The sequence below is a fragment of the Aquarana catesbeiana genome, linkage group LG01 (assembly GCF_042186555.1).
Source record: "Aquarana catesbeiana isolate 2022-GZ linkage group LG01, ASM4218655v1, whole genome shotgun sequence".
NCBI lineage: Eukaryota > Metazoa > Chordata > Amphibia > Anura > Ranidae > Aquarana > Aquarana catesbeiana.
This window is the reverse complement of record NC_133324.1, coordinates 982,666,406-982,674,468: the sequence shown is the minus strand read 5'-3', so window position 1 is coordinate 982,674,468 and position 8,063 is coordinate 982,666,406.

Below are 8,063 nucleotides of genomic sequence, written 5' to 3'. Positions count from 1 at the left end.
GTAAAAAATAATGCGTTTTTTTCAAAATTGTCGCTGTTATTTTGTTTATAGCGCAAAAAATAAAAATTGCACAGGTGATCAAATACCTCTAAAAGAAAGCTCTATTTGTGGGAAAAAAGGACGTCAATTTTGTTTGAGAGCCACGTCGCATGACCGCGCAATTGTCAGTTAAAGAGACGCAGCGCCGAATCGCAAAAAGTGCTCTGGTCAGGAAGGGGGTAAATTCTTCCGGGGCTGAAGCAGTTAATGACCATTTTCATTATATGATGTAATGTGTAAAAAATAAAATATATCAAGCTAAAAGAAAACCTTAAATGACCACATAAGCCACATAAAAGATAACTCATTGCTTAAAACACTTAAATGATCGTTAATCTTCAATACAAATAAATAAACAGCCTAGCTATGTTCAGTTATCACACATTCTATGGACCTATTATAATGTAGAAAATCACAAACCAATGTGAGTTTTATACTTCCGGACGACGTGGAACCTTCTCCATGATTACAGGAAGTTCAGGAAAGAATAGTAAACTTGCGATGCTCAGCAGATTCTCTCTGTTGCTTTGCTGAGTTTTGGTGTCAGTTTTATAGTTATCTTATCTTTTCTTCTTCTACATGGGCGGGACAAGAACAATACCATCGGCAGATACTATTTTATTTTATATCATGGGGAGAGTTGAACTTTTTTTTTAGGGCTCATTAACATTTTAGTAAAACCAGCCAATCCGCTTCTAACTTCAGCTTCTCCCAATGGGCTTTGACAAGAAAACCCGGAATCTGAGGATTTCAGTATCTGAAACTGGGACACAAATCAGTCATTTTACCAACACAGTTGCAAAGACTTTTCTGAGTTCTGCACAAGTATTTAAGGGGACAACCACCCAGAAAAGTACCACTTACTTTATTTCTACTCAAAGTATTGAAGCCACAGACAGCCCTGCAACCAGCATTGTCCAAGATAGATTTTATCATACAAAATAAATAGGTTTTCTTTACATGTAGACTGGAGATCAACATTTGAGAAGAACCTACAATATCCTAAATGTCAAGGTCACTGCTTAGTCCTCATTGAAATGATCTAAACCAGAGTAAAAGAACCAATTTGTTAAGCGCTTTTCCTGAGTAGCAGATATTTTGTAACACAGAATAAAAAAAAAACTTCAATGAGATTTGAAAAAGAAGATTGATGGAAATTGGAGAAGACTTTCAGATACCTGGCAGTTATTGGTGTTGGCCGAGGTTCACACTGACAGCGGGGATGAAATTGTACGAGTTCAGCTGAATGTCAGTCCGATGTCAGACATCTGCAGGTTTCTACACAGATATCTATGGAAATCGCACACCCAAGTCCCTAATAGTAGTACAGAAACAACTTTTTGGGAATCGGTGCCACAAATGGAGCGTCACACCACTTTGGACAAATCTGCAATGTGAACCAGAACTTCATCTGACACTTTGTGTTCATTTCTTTCATTTTCTACACCCAATTGAACTGTCAGCCTAAATCTCGGTCCACACATCAGCTTATCGGACAAATATTCCTCGGTTTTTGGTGACATGCTGGTCTCATATAGAAAATGAACAGGTTACTGCAATGTTTGTAAAACCAAATACAACTTCATAAGTGATGTCATGTGATTAATTGTTTTGTGTGTATTTTTTTGTTTGCGATCATGCGCAGTCTTGCTTTTACAATTTTATTTTTTTACAAACTGTACTAATTAAATGAAAATCGAACTGTCTCTTCACGTACGATAACAATTTTACAGCCTGCACCATCAGTTTTTGTCATCCAAAAAGTCAGACTTGGCAGTCAGAAGCCCAATACTAAGAATCAGACGATCAGCCGATTGTTCATAGTATGAAATGTTACTTCTGATTTTCTTTTCCTGTGAACGGCTCTTTACTTTCCAGTCTTTCACTGACTACAAGATGGTGAGCCGTTCTAAAGTGACTGGAACCCTCCGACACCCCTCCCAACTTTCTGAGATGGGAATGAGGGACACCTATCAGCAAAAGTGTGCAGTCATAGGACACGCCCCTGGCCACGCCCTCTTAAAGGAGAATTGTACAAAAAAACAAAGATTGCTTAAACCCACAAGTCCTTTTTTTTACCACTACTATTCCTTTATATTGGCCTTTGGAATTTATAAATGCAGCAATTTAGATGAATCAGATGAAAGGTTTAGTGCTGGAAAACACTTTTTGATAGATAAAAAGTGCATTTTATATACATCTATAGAGATCAGACCAAAATGAGGGACAAATGAGGAGAAATGAGGGACAGAGGGACATTGCTCCAAATCAGGGACAGTCCCTCGAAATCAGGGACAGTTGGGAGCTATGCCCTCTGGCAGCAGGTTGTCCAGATGGAGGGCAAACAGATGACCCTTTCAGCCATAGCAAGAGAAGTTTGTCATTCCAAATCTGTGATTTCTAGAATATTGTATCTTTACAATGTCACAAACTCATTCAAGTCCCCCAAGAAGGCTGGTCGTCCACAAAAGACAAATGTAAGAGTGGACAGGATAATGCTGAGAATCTAAATGGGCGATCGAATCAACACTGCAGCTGGGATTGCTCGCCAGTTTAGCGCTGAAAAGAGTAAGGATCTGTCTCCTCAAGCAGTGTCTCTCCGATTAGGAGAATCTGGACTGAAAGCCAACTCTGCAATGACCAAACCTCTCTGTAATAATATTCCATTATAATAAGTCCCTCCATTTCATTTTGTTCCTGCTATTTCAGTATAGTCTCCATTGCTGTTGGTTTCAGTCTATATATGATTGTGTAGGAATGTCTGTATAATAGCACGGTACCGAGGGTCCAAGTGGCTTCTCTTTGTGCACAGGATACACACTGATGTGAAGTGGCCTCTTACCTTGCGGTAAAGAGGTAACCGCATATAATCGCTAGTAATGGCTGCCTCTCCCTTGTATTCCTAACTGCCTCTCCCTTATGTTCTGGGCTGGATGGAGCTGTTAGTAGGTCTTTGTCTCTCAGCGGAGCAGGAGGGGGGGTAAAGGAAAGAAGGGGCCAGATAGTGTAGTAATTCCAATCAGAGGTTGGTATTTATTAAAACAGTAGTGAGGGTAATCACATAACTTACATGTAAAACCAAACAGAAAACTTATCTCCTACGAGCGGTGAGCTTGTTAGCATACATCAGTCTGAAATGTCTATCCCATCCATACACGTGATGTCACGGTCACGTGACTTCATCAGGGGATAAAGGGAAGGCATAGTAGATGTCCTTAAAAAGTATCTCCCATTAAGTTCAATGGGCGGCCATTTTCTGTAGCTCCATAAGATACTAGCATTGGCGGCCATTTTCCCGTAGCTCCATAAGATACTAGCATTGGCGGCCATTTTCCCGTAGCTCCATAAGATAATAGCATTGGTGGCCATTTTCCGGGAGATCATGGGCGCAGACATTTTCTTGGTGGTCTATTACTCTATAATCCAGCCGCCAATCACAGCCTGTTTGATACTGAAAGGGGCGTGGTCAATACCCCAGTCCTCTGTAGGATGGGCGCGGCGGAGGGAGGAGGGAGAACTGTCAGCAGAGTATCGAAGGGCTAAGATACATACTGAAAAGTGCTGACGTGACGGACTGACATCGCAAAAACCGCAATAGAATAAGACAATCTAAGAAATCTAAAAAAATAATATATTTTTCGAGATAGACAAAAATAAACAGCAATATTAAAAAATAAAATATCAATAAAAATAAATGGATTTTATTAATTCGAAATATAAAAAAACATTTGTCTATGGCGAACGGTTAGGGCGCAACACTGACGTGTGCATATATACGAGCAAAATAACACAGGCATATAGTACAAACTCAACCTGCTAAAATCAATGATGATAAGAAGGGAAATATGTATCAAGTATATCTTGATCATAATATATATCTCCAAATGGGCAGGGGTAAGTAGCAGCAAGAGGAAGAAAGGGGAAGGTGGGGGGAGGGGAGAGGACTACATACCATTGGACTACATACCTAGTCCTATTATATTTTGCACACCGTTGCTTTGCTTGAATTTTCATGAGTTCTACAGTGGACCTTGTTTTCTGGCTATATGTGTTTTGCATCTTCTGCACATATTGATTGCACTCCGCACATTTAGTTCATTGTTGCTGTTTTTGCACATTATCTTTTGCTTATTTGCACAATCTATTGAGGTTTTTAGTGATTGTATATTGATTTTACCCATTCCAGCTAGATATTTATCACATCTGGTTTAAAGTCATTATTGATTGATTTTTTGCACTTTGCGATTATCACCGATTACTTTGGTATACCACACTGCACCTATTGGGTATAGAAGCGTTCTTATAGTGATTGTATATATTTTTATATTGTTTCTGACTTTTTATATTTATATTATTTCACGTTTTTATTACACTTTTGTGCTGCCACCTTTAGCAATATAGGTTTTATCCATTTTTTTAAGATCAGCGCAGCACCAACTTCTACGTATATCTTCTCTCTTGCTGTATGGGTCGGGTTTGACCCATATTCGGTGCTTGCAGCAGTTCAGCGGTTTTTGCTCTTCCTTTACATGGTAGCGCAGGAATAACTACACACTTCAGTTCCAAGTGACTTGCCGAATTAACCAAGGATGGCCGTCCAGAAGCAGAATTCCTTTCACTCTCTTTGGCAGGAAACCTCAACAGGCTGGACTAACCTTTGCTGAGGATCATGTTGTGTGGACAGAGGAGAACTGGTCCAACCTTCACTTTAGTGATGAAATCATGTTTAATATAAATGGGAAGCATTATGTTTGTCATCAAATTGTGAAAAGACTGAACCCAAAGTGTGTAAAGAAGTCAGTGAAAGGTGGGAGGGAAGCTTCATGGTTTGGGGGATGTTTTCTGCTGCAGGAGTTGGGCCTCTCATACAGATACATGGCAGAGAGATAACATGGGGTTCCTTCCCTGCATTCATCACCCAATCAACCAGCAATTTTCATGCACAACAATGCCCCCCGTCACACAGCAAAATGGGCATTGGTGTGCACAGCCTATTGTATTAGGGTGTGCACCCTAACGCTCAAGCACACATGTGTACCTACACATATATGGTGCAGGCATGGAGATCAGTCTCCCTGCTGGCACAGTGAAAGAGAAGTGCGTAAGTACTTCTCTTATGGCAGAGCAGGTAAGATGGAGATTTTTCCCATCTTCCTGCTGGCACACAAAGTGATAATGCTAATGTGCATGGGGTGATTAGGGTGTGCCCAGGCACACCCAGCACACCCTGTGCGTACACCTATGAAAATGGGTAAAACCTGTTTCTTGAAGCTGAAAACATTGAATAGGCCGGCCCAGAGTCCTGATCTAAACCCAATAGAAAACCTGTGGAAAGTTCTTGGTAACAAGGTTTGGGCCAATAAACATACTACAGTGACGGAACGGTGGAGGAGACTGGAAGAGGAGTGGAAGAAAATCACACCAGAGCAGTGTGAGAGACTAGTGATGTCCTGTGGATGCAGATATACTGAAGTCATTCCAAACAGGGGCCTGTACACTTCCTATTCATTTATTGAACCTTCAGAAATGTTCGTTGTAATCTTTGTCCATGCTACAGTCATTGCTGTCCTCTCATTCTGATCATTGTGTTTTCTACAAAATAAACCTTTTTTAGTTGAAGTGCCTTTTGTTAGTTTGAAATACGGGGGGGGGGGGTTATTTACTAAAGGCAAATCCACTTTGTACTACAAGTGCAAACTACAAGTGCAAAGTGCACCTGAAATTACACTGAAAGTGCACTTGGAAGTTCTGTCGCTGGAGATCTGAGGGGAAGATCTGAGATGAGGGGAAGCTCTGCTGATTTTATCATCCAATCATGTACAAGCTAAAATCCTGTTTTTTATTGTCCTTGCATGTCCCCCTCAGATTTCCAAGTGAACTTCCAGTGTAATTTCCGGTGCACTTTGCCCTTGTAGTTTGCACTTGTAGTACAAAGTGGATTTGCCTTTGGTAAATGACCCCCATAGTCTTGCATTGTATGTGTGGACAATGCACATTCGCTCTCTTGCTCTCTAGACTGCTTGTAATTGTCAGTCTTACAGAAGTCTGACATAGTTGCCAACATTGGAAAAAAAAATTTCGGGACACTTTTTTGGCTGTAGCCTATAATTAGGGGGCGGGGCATGCGTTAGTAGGTGTGTCATAGGAAAAGTGAAAAATATGGCGCGCAGTGCGCCGCGCAAAAAATGGGCGTGGTTTACGTGAAATAGTGTGCGTGGCTTACATGGGCGTGGCTAAAATGGGGTGTGGTTAGAGTCTGAGATGAATGAGGGATGCAGAGGGAAAGGAGGAAAGGGGGGTAGAGGGAGAGGGATGGAGGGACAGCAGACCCAGATCCTACACTACAATAGCAATGTGTATTCCAGAGTTTCACCATCAGCAGATAAAGATACTCCAAACACCTGGTGTTGGCGCTTCAATCATCCCGACACCATGGTTGTTATGGTGTCAGGATGATTGAAGAAGATTATTTCTATTATTACATTGTAATATAAAATGAAATCATTCAACTCACCATAATGCAGAATCAGTGGGACCACTGAGCGTGTCACCTGCTACGTCGCCTGCCACCAGATGCCATTAGTTTCCCCCAGCAGAGTCTGTCCTTACATAAGGTGCCCCCAGCAGAGTTCATCCTTACATCAGGCATTCCCAGCGGAGTGCCTCCTTACATCATGTGTCCCCAGTACAGTACCTCTTACATCAGGTGTCCCCAGCGGAGTGCCTCAAATCAGTGCCCCCAGCGGAGTGTTGGCTACAGTCTAGCTACATCTCCTCAAGAGTGGTGACAAGGGGAGAGAGGTGTGTGGGTGGAGGCATGGTGACTTGGGGTGTTACAGGCTGACTTGGGGAAGGGTGGAGACAGGGTGGTGATTTGGGGGTGCAGGCATGATGGTGACCTGGGGGGGCAGGCATGGTGGTGACTAGGCCGGAGGGGGTGCAGGCATGGTGGTGACTAGGCCAGAGGGGGTGCAGGCATGGTGGGAGGGGGATGCAGGCATGGTGTTGACATGGGGGAGGGGGGTGCAGGTATGGTGATGACATGGGGGAGGGAGGCAGGTATAGTGGTGACATAGGGGGAGGGGGCTACAGGTATGATGGTGACACGGGGGGGAGAGGGGGGTGCAGGTATGGTGGTGACACAGGGGGGAGAGGGGGGTGCAGGTATGGTGGTGACACGGGGGGAGAGGGGGTGCAGGTATGGTGGTGACACGGGGGGGAGAGGGGGGTGCAGGTATGGTGGTGACACGGGGGGAGAGGGGGGTGCAGGTATGGTGGTGACACAGGGGGGAGAGGGGGGTGCAGGTATGGTGGTGACACAGGGGGGAGAGGGGGGTGCAGGTATGTTGGTGACACAGGGGGGGAGGGGGAATCAGGTATGGTGGTAACATGGGGGGAGGGGGGTGCAGGTATGGTGGTGACACAGGGGGGAGAGGGGGGTGCAGGTATGTTGGTGACACAGGGGGGGAGGGGGAATCAGGTATGGTGGTAACATGGGGGGAGGGGGGTGCAGGTATGGTGGTGACACAGGGGGGAGAGGGGGGTGCAGGTATGGTGGTGACACGGGGGGAGAGGGGGGTGCAGGTATGGTGGTGACACGGGGGGAGAGGGGGGTGCAGGTATGGTGGTGACATGGGGGGAGAGGGGGGTGCAGGTATGGTGGTGACACGGGGGGGAGACGGGGGTGCAGGTATGTTGGTGACACAGGGGGGGAAGGGGGAATCAGGTATGGTGGTAACATGGGGGGAGAGGGGGGTGCAGGTATATTGGTGACACAGGGGGGGAGGGGGGAATCAGGTATGGTGGTAACATGGGGGGAGGGGGTGCAGGTATGGTTGTGACATGGGGTGCAAGAGGGGAGCCAGGACCATCAATGTCCCCAGCTAGTAGAGCCCCGGTCCTTCCATGCTGGACCTCAGCATTTGAGAAGTGTATTGCAGGGAAAGCTCCAAGCCTCCCATACACTGAGTACACCCCCTCCCCCTATCTCTCCTCTCCCCCACTACACTGACAGGCCACAACTA